Source organism: Eptatretus burgeri, chromosome 6, assembly GCF_056783735.1.
Source record: "Eptatretus burgeri isolate ZD-2024b chromosome 6, Ebu_testis_v1, whole genome shotgun sequence".
Classification (NCBI taxonomy): Eukaryota; Metazoa; Chordata; class Myxini; order Myxiniformes; family Myxinidae; genus Eptatretus; species Eptatretus burgeri.
The window spans coordinates 10,456,978-10,468,239 of NC_140966.1; the positions used below are offsets into that span (position 1 = coordinate 10,456,978).

Here is an 11,262-nt window from a genome sequence, read left to right on the forward strand (position 1 = left end):
TGTACTGGTCCCGGTGTATGCCCCGGTTAGAATAGGTGTACCATATCCCTGTGTGTCGTAAGAGGCGACCAGGGTTGGTGTCAGGAAGGGCATCTGGCCATAAAACATTGCCTCAAGAAAAAGCCAAACCCCTGCACAGCAGGGAAAAATGGCTGTAAAAACGGTCATTTTTTTTATTTCCCCTTTTAACCTAGGAGCTCTCTATTCAAATAGCCCATACAACAAGATAAAGATTTGTTAAAGGTGATTCTAAAGAAATATCTGAAACATCGAAGCCTCGGGGCACTCTCTATTCAAATAACCCATACAACAAGATAAAGATTTGTTAAAGGTGATTCTAAAGAAATATCTGAAACGTCTAAGCCCCGGGACACTCTTTATCAAATAACCCATACAACAAGATAAAGATTTGTTAAAGGTGATTCTAAAGAAATATCTGAAACGTCTAAGCCTCGGGGCACTCTTTATCAAATAACCAATGCATATTGTTTAGCTCACTCATTGAACCTATAAACATTTGTTCATTCTCAAATTCCTTCAATAGTTTAATTTTCTTTGCACAATAATCCCCATCTAAAATATTGAAAAACAAAACATTTGAATCTTTATATTTTTTAAGATACCCCTTTTGTGCCATTACGAAATGATAAACTTCTCTTAATGATCTCATCTGGCCACCGCCCGAGTTGCAAATCATTTTTGTACATAAACCATGCCATAAAAAAAGTTTTGTTTCAAATGTTTTCAGTTCATGCCGTGAAAATGAGGAAGTTTTTTTTGACACGGCCGTGCTGTGTGAATGAGGAAGTGGTTTTGGACTGTCATGCTGTGAAAAAATAGGAACTATTCTGTGAGACAAGGTCTCGTGTTTATATTTTATCTCAGAACACGAACTGAAAACATTTGAATCAAAACTTTTATGGCGTGGTTTATGTACAAAAATGATTTGCAACTCGGGCAGTGGCCAGATGAGATCATTAAGAGAAGCTTGTCATTTCCTGTGCCCACACCCAATGATTAAGCAATCTCCTCATCGTTGCTTTATAAGCGGTTCGCCAGACAAAGTTTCTGCCAGACGGGATTTTCATTTTTACAACTGAGGCATGGACGATCTTTCTTCCGATGAAGCCAACAGCCCACTACAGAGTTGGTAAGTTTGTGTATGCTTTTCTCTTTGAACGATGAAGCAAATGATTATTAATTAAATCATGATAATTCTGATATATATATATATATATATATATATATATATATATATATATATATATATATATATATATATATATATATATATATATATATATTTTGCCTGACAGGGCATTGGAAGAAATTGAGTTTACATATCACGACGTGGTTCATGAAATTAATACTCTTATTGAAGAGATCAATGATTTTAGAAGAGAATTGAAAGACATTTACAATGAGTGGCATGAAGTCTTATCACGTCCTCTCATCTCAAAGGAATTAAACCAATGGTGAGACACGTGTGTGTGTGTGCCTCTCTCTCTGTCTGTCTTTCTACCTACCTCTCTCTGCTCTTATTGAAGAGGCCAATGATTTATAATGACTGGTCTCTGATCTCGAATGAATTAAACCAATGGTGAGGCACGTGTTTGTGTGTCTATGTGTGTGTATGTGTGTGTGTGTGCGTGTGTGTGTGTGTTGCTTTCCCTGTCTGTCTCTTCATCTATACCCTTGACTTATTATTTTTTTTTTTCAGCACTATCGCACAACATCAGCTGTTGAAGCAATCTTGTACAACATATGATTTTCTGGAGGTAAATATTTCTGAATTATTATTAATATCACTCGTACAACACATGATTTTCTGGAGGTAAATATTTCTGAATTATTATTAATATCACTCTCTCTTTAGAATGTCGCCTTATGTTGGTTGCATCATTAGTTTGGACGTGGTTTTGTCAGTACACTGGAATTCATTTTATTGACCTTGAAAGGATGACAGGCTCCTGGTGTGTTAATTCAGTGGTCAACGAGGCTTATTCATATTACCATGTAATTATCTTTATAGAACCTAATTATTATCCACTTTTTGTTTCAAAACAGAATATGGTGTCTGAGTTTCGAAATCACAAGACATCTGAAGAAGATTGCTGGGAAAGATTATACATTCTCGCAAATAAATATTTAATATTTTCAATTTTAATAAATTATACTTGTTTTGTTTACAGTTACTTGATTTTAAATTTTAAAAAAAGGATTAAGACATGAAGGGGGGTAGGTGCGCTCCCCCAATGACCCATCACCCCCTCATCCCATCCCTCCCCTCCCCATGTGTGTGTGTGGGGAAGGGTGGGGGGTGGGATGAGGGAGGTGGTGGGTCAAAGGGGGGGCGCACAGGGGGATGAGGGGGTGGGGCTTGTGTGGGCGGGGCTTGTGAGGCCGGGGATTCGGTGGCCGCTTGTGTGGGTGGGGTGTGTCTGTGGGGGCCTTGGGTGGGCGGCGGGTGTGTGTGTGTGGCCCGTGTGTGGGGGGGGCTTGCGTGGGCGCGGGCTTATGTGGGTGGAGCTTGTGTGGGAGGGGTTTATGTGTGTGGAGTTTTTGTGTGGAGCTTGTGTAGGCAGGGCTTATGTGGGAGGGGTTTATGTGGGCAGGGTTTATATGGGCAGGGGTTTATGTGGGTGGAGCTTGTGTGGGAGGGGTGAATGTGGATGAGGCTTATGTGGATGAGGTTTGTGTGGATAAATGGATGGGTGGAGAGATGGGGGGATGGGTGGATGAGTGGAGCTTGGGTGGATGGTTGGATAATTTTTTAATTAAATAAACATGTGTGTGTGGGGAACTAATTAACTAATCACTAATTATGTGAATATGATGAATATGGGTGGAGCTTGTGTGGGGTTTGTGTGTGTGGAGCTTGTGTGGAGTTTTTGTGTGGAGCTTGTGTGGAGCTTGTGTGGGGTTTGTGTGGGGTTTGTGTGGGCGGGGCTTCGGTGGGAGGGGCGTGTGTGGGCGGAGTCAAAAAGGGGCGGAGTCAAAAAAATTCAATTTATTGGAGCTTGTGGGGGGGTGTGTGGTGGGGTTTGTGTGGGGTTTGTGTGGGCGGGGCTTGTGTGGGTGGAGTCAAAAAGGGGCCGAGTCAAAAAATTTCAATTCATCTTTGTCTTTTGTAATTCCTGTGAATAAAATGAACCTAAAATCTCTTCCCCTTCCAAATCATATATCTTATAAGTCCAAGGAACCGTATCTATTACATCAACAATTTTAAAAAGCTCGTTGGTCCATCTTTTCGTATAACCTTTTTCAAAATGAGATTTCCACCCATATATTCTTACGATATCACCAACTTTGAACTTAGGTTTTCTGACATTAATCTCTTTTTCATATTTTAATTTTGTAAATGTTTCTGATGGTTTCATATTTGTTGCCGTGTGAATCGTGTCATTATACTTATCCACAATATCCTGAATAAAAGATGACCATTGTTGTGAACCGAGTTGTGTGAATTTTTTATATAGTCTCTCTTTTAAGGTACGATTAAAACGTTCAACAACAACTGCCTTCCCTTCATTAAAGGTACTGTATAATGTAATACTGTTATTTTTTAGAAAATTCAAAAATGTCTTGTTATAAAACTCTCTACCCTCATCAGTCCACAATTTTTTAGGTTTTCTCTTACTTTTCTTAAATATCTGTTGAAAAGCTAACATAAGAGTATTACCTGTTTTGTTTTTTAAAGGGACAACCCACACATATCTACTCCTCAAATCAATAACGGTTAAAGCATACTTGTACCCCTTATCATTATTGAGTTCAATCAAATCAGCAGACCAGATATAATCTACTTCCTTGGAATAAACCTTCCTTCTATGAAACTTTGTGAATATTGGTTCATCAATTCTTTGTTTTCCTCCTGGGTGTGTTGAGATTTATTTATTTTCTGTAATACTCCCAATCTTTTTTTAATCTCACTGGTTCCATATTTTTATGTTTATTTATTCTCTCTTTCCTCCCTCTCCTTCTCCTCCCTCTTCTCTCTTTCCTCCCTTTCCTCCTTCTCTCTCTTCTCTCTTCATCCTTCTCCTTCTCTCTCTTCTCCTTTTCCTCCTTCTCTCTTGTCTCAGTTTCTTCAACTCCTTCCAAGTTCCATACTATCCTTGAATCACTTACACCCCATAGAATATCATACATGTATTCATCAGGATTTCTTGTTATTCCTGTATCCAAAATAATTTTTTTTACAACAGGAAACCAATAAAATTTCTTTTGAATTTCTAAAAGAGCCTTACCTTTTCTTAACTTTATAATTTTTTCATTATTTAACATTCTAATTAAATCTAAAGTTGTCGGTTTATCAACATCAGCATAATGCCAATCTTTTATTGAAAATACCTCATTCTTATGTTGTAGAACATATTTATTAAAATACCGAATACCCTTTTCTTGAAGGTATGCTTGAACACAGAAATGATAATTTTCTTGAAGCCTTCTTGCTGTCATTTATGTATTAGAAATATATGTTAGAATAATATTATGGCACGAAACACCTCCCCATCTTCCCATAGTTAAATCATTTTGTATTTCCTTACTTATTATATATAATCCTGTTTTTTCTGTTTTCATGAGATAAACAAGGGCAAAACCATTATTATATTTACCCTTATTAAATTCTTTTATTTGTTGTTTACTAATCGTAGCCCCACAAAACTCATTCTCGATACCATGTGGATAATATTCTTCCTTACGAGACTGATTTAATTGTTCCAGGTCTTCGAGGTTAATTTTAAATGACCAATTATACCCTAAATCATTCATATCATACCCCCATTGTTCTATTCTCATACAAACGATACGCCCTTCTTTATAAAAATTTATTTTAATTCGAACTGTGAATTCTGTATGACCTGGAGATAATATCAACACTTCTGTATCTTTGGAATACACAGCCGTTTTATTTAAGTATATATATATTGTGATAAATCACTTAATCTCACCAAGTCATTCGCTTCAGTTGGGGTTGGATAATTTTTTAATTTATAAGCATTTTTCATGTTAATATTTTTGGTTATATTATATTTATGTCGTTCAGCCTGTGCCTTTGTGTAATAATTTGATAAATCAATATCCAGTTCTTGAGATACACCAAAGATAGAACCATCTTTACCAACATAAGTCATTTATATTAGATTAAAAATAATATCATAAAATTTTTTATTTTTGTTGAGTTGAAATAACACATATTGGCATAATTGGCCACAACACTTGGAATTTAATTCTTGGACTTGAAATGTTTGATAAACACCATTCTGTAAGAATTTTATGACTTCAACAGGTGGTGGAAGACCAAAACTATCAAAATAATATTTGTCTTGACTATTAAAAATACAAACCCAATGAGAACCGTTCCCATTATTATCTTCTAAGTTCATAATAATATTCTTTGTATGTTTCGGCACATTTGTTAATTCATCTCTCATACAAATAACCACATTATGAATTTTTAATTTCTTACAATATTTGACAAGTTGTAAATTTGATGTTGTATTCTTTCCAAATTCTTTCAACCACTCATCAATGCTCATTTATTTATTAGAAAGATATAATCCATTACCTCTTTTCGTTAATTTTACACCTGCTTGTGCTATAGAAGAAAGCATATCTCCAACTAACAATCTCGCTTTATCAGGCAGACCTTCAAGTTTTTCAGCAAAATCTACAATTACACCACTTCCACTAATTTGTTTCTCCAACTCTTTGTTATGTCTTTCCAATTCTTTTTGAGCCTGGAGTTGAGCCTTCCTTTCGTTGGCAGTTTTCACCGCTGTTGAAATACCACCCGTCAATGCTCCAACCGCACTTAAACCAGCAAATAAAGGAATTAGAAATGGGAGAAATCCTCCACTCGTCTCTTTTATTGAATATTTTTTCAACATTGGTTTTGTCATTTTAATTTTAAGTGAGCCAGTGTCATTCAAGATTTTAACCTGTTCTCTTGTGAGAAAAACATCAATTCTTACTGCTCCTTTTCTCTGAATTGTATTAACGTTAATCGTACAAGGCTTTTGATTTTGAACACAAGATGATAGTTTATGAGGATTGATTTGATTAACATATACCCCAGTTGGTACTTTGCCACTCATTTATTTAACAAAAAATTATGTGAGACTAATCATCACACCATTATCTGTATTAATCTGCAATTCTGTTTCTTCCAAAAGCAAACAATATGTATCAACTTCTTCACTCTCTCCTCTTTCAATGTATAGGGAAGTATCCACTCGATTAGACTTTATAGTTTCCTTTTGAGCGCTCAGGTCAAACGCATAGATTGTATACAAACTTTTAAATGCTGTCATATCCAAAATAGGTTCTTTATTTCCATTACTTTCACACACCTTTTGGTAAGACTTGTATGCTTCAGCAAAATCATTTTTTTCCCAATTAATTTCCAATCTATCTCGTGGGTAAAATGTTCCATCTAGAGAAACGTGAAGTTGTTTCACCTTAGCATTATCACTCAATGCATTATTCTTATCAGTCGCAGTATCACCATCTGGCTTTTTAAAAATGATCCACAGATATCGTGGCTTTCCTTCCAGAACACCCAAATTCCACGTGTAAGTAGTTTGATTGAGTTTAACGTGTTGACATCTTCTTTTGAGGTATGATACACTGAGTGGTTTCTTTGAGTTAAGTCTTCGATTCAACATCTCTTCTGTTTTAAGATTAGGAGTATATTCACTGATATACCAACTCATTTCCTCAATTACAAATTTATTCTGATCACCAAAAGCACGACCAACACCAAAAAGCAATCGATTTTCATTATCATTCCTTTGTAGTTGAAATCTAATTTTAAGGCCATACAGAACTTTATCATGATCACAAAATCCAAATATACCTTTAAGAGGAACTGCCACAGTAAAACTATTTTCTGCTTTTGTATGATCATTATACATTCCTTTCCTTTGAGTATATCCAGGGTCTGTGTTTGTTCCCGTTGACATATCAGGAATAAAACCTTCGACAGACCCCTTTCCCATTCTATCACTGAATGTATAGAGTGTAAATTTTATCATTTCAGATACAGCAGAGACATAATCAACCGCTTCAACTTCTTGTGTTCCAATATACAAACGCACACTATCAAACATTTTCCAGAAGAAATCATTTACAAGTGTAGCGTTTGTGTTATTCCCAGCCTTAGTGAATTTAAATTTACACAACAAGAAACTTTCGGAGAGATTCAAATGGGTTTGTTGATTATTTATTTCAAAACTTTTTGTACCATTCGTATTCCAGTCTGTTCCAGTTATTGCATTTACCTTGAAGTAATCTTCTTTTTTAGTGGAGTTTGAGATAATAATAGTATCATCCAAATCATAGATACTATCAATTGCTTCCATACTTGTATTTATTTAGGAAAAAAAGATGTTAAAACTTTTGAAACCCTGATCGAAGTATTTGAATTATTTTCTGTCGTTCTTGGGGGGACAACTGAGTTTTGCCTTTCTTAATTTCTTTTATTGCTTGTAATTTATGAGATTCCTTCTGAGCATCTTTTATACTCTTTACAGCACCTGCTACATTTCCCACAGCAGAAGCAGTTGAACCAATTAGATCTTTATGTTTAAGAATAGTTGAACCAATACCCATGAGAGTATCAATTATCCCATCTCCTCTAAATTGATGTCCAACACCCCTTTGTCTCTTAGGTTTATAGTATCCTCTACCAAGATACATACCTTCACCCTTGTAGTATGGGGAAAGGAACATCCCATCCCCTGTAATTATTTTATATTTTCCCAACTCGTGTTTCCTCACAATAACCATCGTATTTATTTATTGGAAAACTTCACGTAGGTGAATTCTGATGGATATAACTTCTCCATTAAAAGAAATCACACGATTATCTTGGTCGGTTATCCTAAAATTTACTCTGTGTATGGTTTTCCTGACACAGGTAGATAAACCAAATTTTTGGGTTCCATATTGAATTTATAACCAATTGGGGTTGAGTATGCGCTGAATGAAAATATTGTATTTGTTTTTTTCCCATCATTATAAGCACCATCAATCAAATCACAGTGAATTAACACCGAATTTATTCCTGAGGATATTTGAATGACATTATCACTGTAAAACGTCCCATTAGTTTCAATCTTTTTTGAGGAGAAACCCAATAACTCTCTAAATGAATTATCAATTGTGAAATCAACCTTGTAGTTATTTTTAACTTTAATCGTTGATTTTGAAGTATGTTTTTGAATGTTTATAACAATATTTTTTGGTTCATCACCCTGTTCTTTCATAAGACGAGCAATTTCGGAAGATATTTGAGAAATCTCATATGCTCCGGGTGAGACTGTTATCGTTTTGTATCCACTTCCCGGATTATAACTAAACTTGTCATTTTTCTCGGTTATATTAAATAAGGTATTATAAGTTTCCATGGACAATAAAGATGCCTCATATTCTTTTGTTGTGTCAAGTTGTAGTGGGTATGGGAATGAAGATGTGTGGTCGCTTGTTGTGAAATTGAAACTAAGGATTGTGCTTCTCATCTTATTTAATATGAGATAAAATGTCTTTATATTGATATTTATTAATTATTTTCATGTTCATCAACTGGTCTAAAACGGCTGATGCTTCATTAAAACAATTGTTATTTCCAGCCTTCTTACTGCCTAACAACAATAACAGTCTATTAACTAATTGCGATGGGTCATTTGGAAGAAAACTAATACCTGAACCAAGGATACTTAAAGCCTGAATAATGTGTTTCTCCTTCTCATTCTTCCTACTTTTACCAGAAAGAATAACCTTATAATTTAGAGTGTTCAGCAGATCAATATATACTCTATCATCATTATTTTCCATATCCAATGGTTTATCAATATACTTTGATTCATCCCTCACAGTTGAACCTTGTCTTCCATCTTTTGTGAGAAGAAACATTAATCTCGGAGTTAGTTTAACAGGAGGTTGAGCAGAACCCAAGAACCTTAATTCATCATTAAATATCAATACCTTTTCTTGAACAAGATGAAATATTGCTGATTGTTCTGTTGGAATGAGTCCTGCTTTGGTTTTTGAATCCGCTGAATATTCATTGTTTTGAAGAGCATTCACAATATAATCAGGGGGTCGATTAATCTCTTCCAGTTGTTGAAATAAACCTTCATCATCATATTCTAATTCTCCTAAATGCTCTAATTCTTCCTCCGTCATTTGACTGAAATCTTTTAACATTTGAAGTTTTTTAGGAGTATATTCTACTGTGGGAACTGTGGAAACATCTTTCATTTTTCCTTGGGAAGTTTTTAAAAGTGGTTTAAAAAATTTCTCTTGTTTTCTTTCAAATGCTTCTTCGCCCGTTAGTTTCTGTCTGCGTTTCTTCTTTATGTCTTCCTGCTGTTTTACAACTTTTGAAACCAACTCTTGATGTTCCCTAAATCTTCTTGCTCTTTCTTTCGCATCCATTTATTTATTGAAAAATATCATTTAATATCTCATCTTGTTTCACAACAATATATTTATATTTTTCAGTCGTGTGTTTCATGTAATCCCCAAATTCCTTTTTACTACATAATGTAGAACAATTGTCTCTCCAAAAATTGTTTATATCTATTGAATTTAACTTGAATAAAATAAAAGTATTAGCATTGTTTCTGATGGAACGACGAGGAAGCTGAAAGTACGATTGACTAAGATAAATACAATTACAAGAAGAATGTCTCCCTCTTGTGTAGTAGCTGTCCATTACCGTTTGGTTTCTCTCATTAACACAATCATCAAAGATAACGAGGTTCTTTTTGGATTTATCCAAATCTTGGGGAGACGGTATATCATCCGTATTATCACTCAGAATACAAGTTATCGGTTTTGATTTCTTTTTACATCTCTGTGTATCACAAAATAGTTGTATTATATCTTCAATGTTAAAATCATTTAGGTTTTTTTGAAGTTTAAATAAACCGATTATATCTTCTTTTTGAAGACCAGCATTAAAACCTTGTGAGAGTAGTTGATACTCTGGTTGAAAACTCGACTTTGTGAAAATTATTAAATTATCATAATCTAAAAAGTTGGGAGTGAGGAGCATCTTTAAAAGTAAGCAGGTTTTTCCACATCCACTTGAACCAACTATGAGGCATCTTAATGAATTTGGGAGATTTTTATGGTTGTCAAATTTTATCTTATTTTCCCAAATGGGTAAAAAATCATTCATTTATATATTTGGAAAACAGGTTATTTAATTTATTATTGGCTTTTTTGAAATTCTATATTTTATCCTAAGTTCAGGTTTAATTTCAAGATAATCCATTATTTTATTTATGCAATATCTTGTGTTGATATTTCCCTGAAAATCACATCCATGAATAATATATAACAACAATCCTTTGAACATTTCTCTAATATGTTCAGTTTCTTCCCTTGTAAGGAAAGGTGTGTTCTCACCCTCGTACTTTACATTCATTTCTCTAATCAATCTTGTAAAGTAATTCATTTTTGGTGTAAATCTAAAAGAATTATTTTCCTTTTTATATTTTTGATTATCATTAATTAGAAGATAATCACAGAATATACATTGTTTATAGGCTTTTGACTCTGTGTTTAATCCCCGTCATTCACACGCAGGGCAATTCTCAAATTTGTCATATGGAGAATCATGGAATTCAAGAGGCTCAAAATCGAGTAAACTATTCATATTTATAAAGTAAAACTTTACTTAAACTGAAATTCATCTTCGATATCATCTTCGATACTTTCAGAATCATCTATACTTTCATAACTATCATTTGAACACCAACTCTCGGTGCCATAACTATCGTTTGAATGCAAACTCTCGGAATCATAATCACTCTCATAATCTTCAAAATCTTCAGTTGAATATTGACTCATTTAATTAGTAGAAAAAACATTACCATCGATATCGATATACATTTTTTCATTAACAGATTCAACTGTTACATTTTTTATATTAAAGGTAATTTTAAAATGATCCTTAACTACAATTGAACGAAATGTCATTTCACCTGATATATTAACATCCTTTATTTCATCAGGATTTATATCTTTAGGGTTGTTGAAAAAAATACAAATTTCTCCTTGCATATTACAGATGGTCTTATCTTTTCTTTCTAAAGCTTCATCCATAAGGTTTTTATTTTTTGATACCTTTTCTTGTTTCATTGCTTTTTCTAGTTTTGAATATATTGCCAGAAGGAGAGGAGAAACTTTTGTTAGAGATACCTTAATTGATGTTCTTCCAGGTATACTAAAAGCCCTTCCACTGAA

At 34.2% G+C, this 11,262-nt stretch overlaps 1 long non-coding RNA gene across 1 annotated transcript; it reads left to right on the forward strand.

Moving 5' to 3' along the window:
* The first annotated feature begins 103 nt into the window (after window positions 1-103).
* LOC147024235 (uncharacterized) lies at window positions 104-2,137 on the forward strand. Its single transcript, XR_015058936.1, has 3 exons — window positions 104-1,150; window positions 1,317-1,475; window positions 1,721-2,137. It is a non-coding gene; the product is annotated as an uncharacterized LOC147024235 (long non-coding RNA).
* The last annotated feature ends 9,125 nt before the right edge of the window (window positions 2,138-11,262 follow it).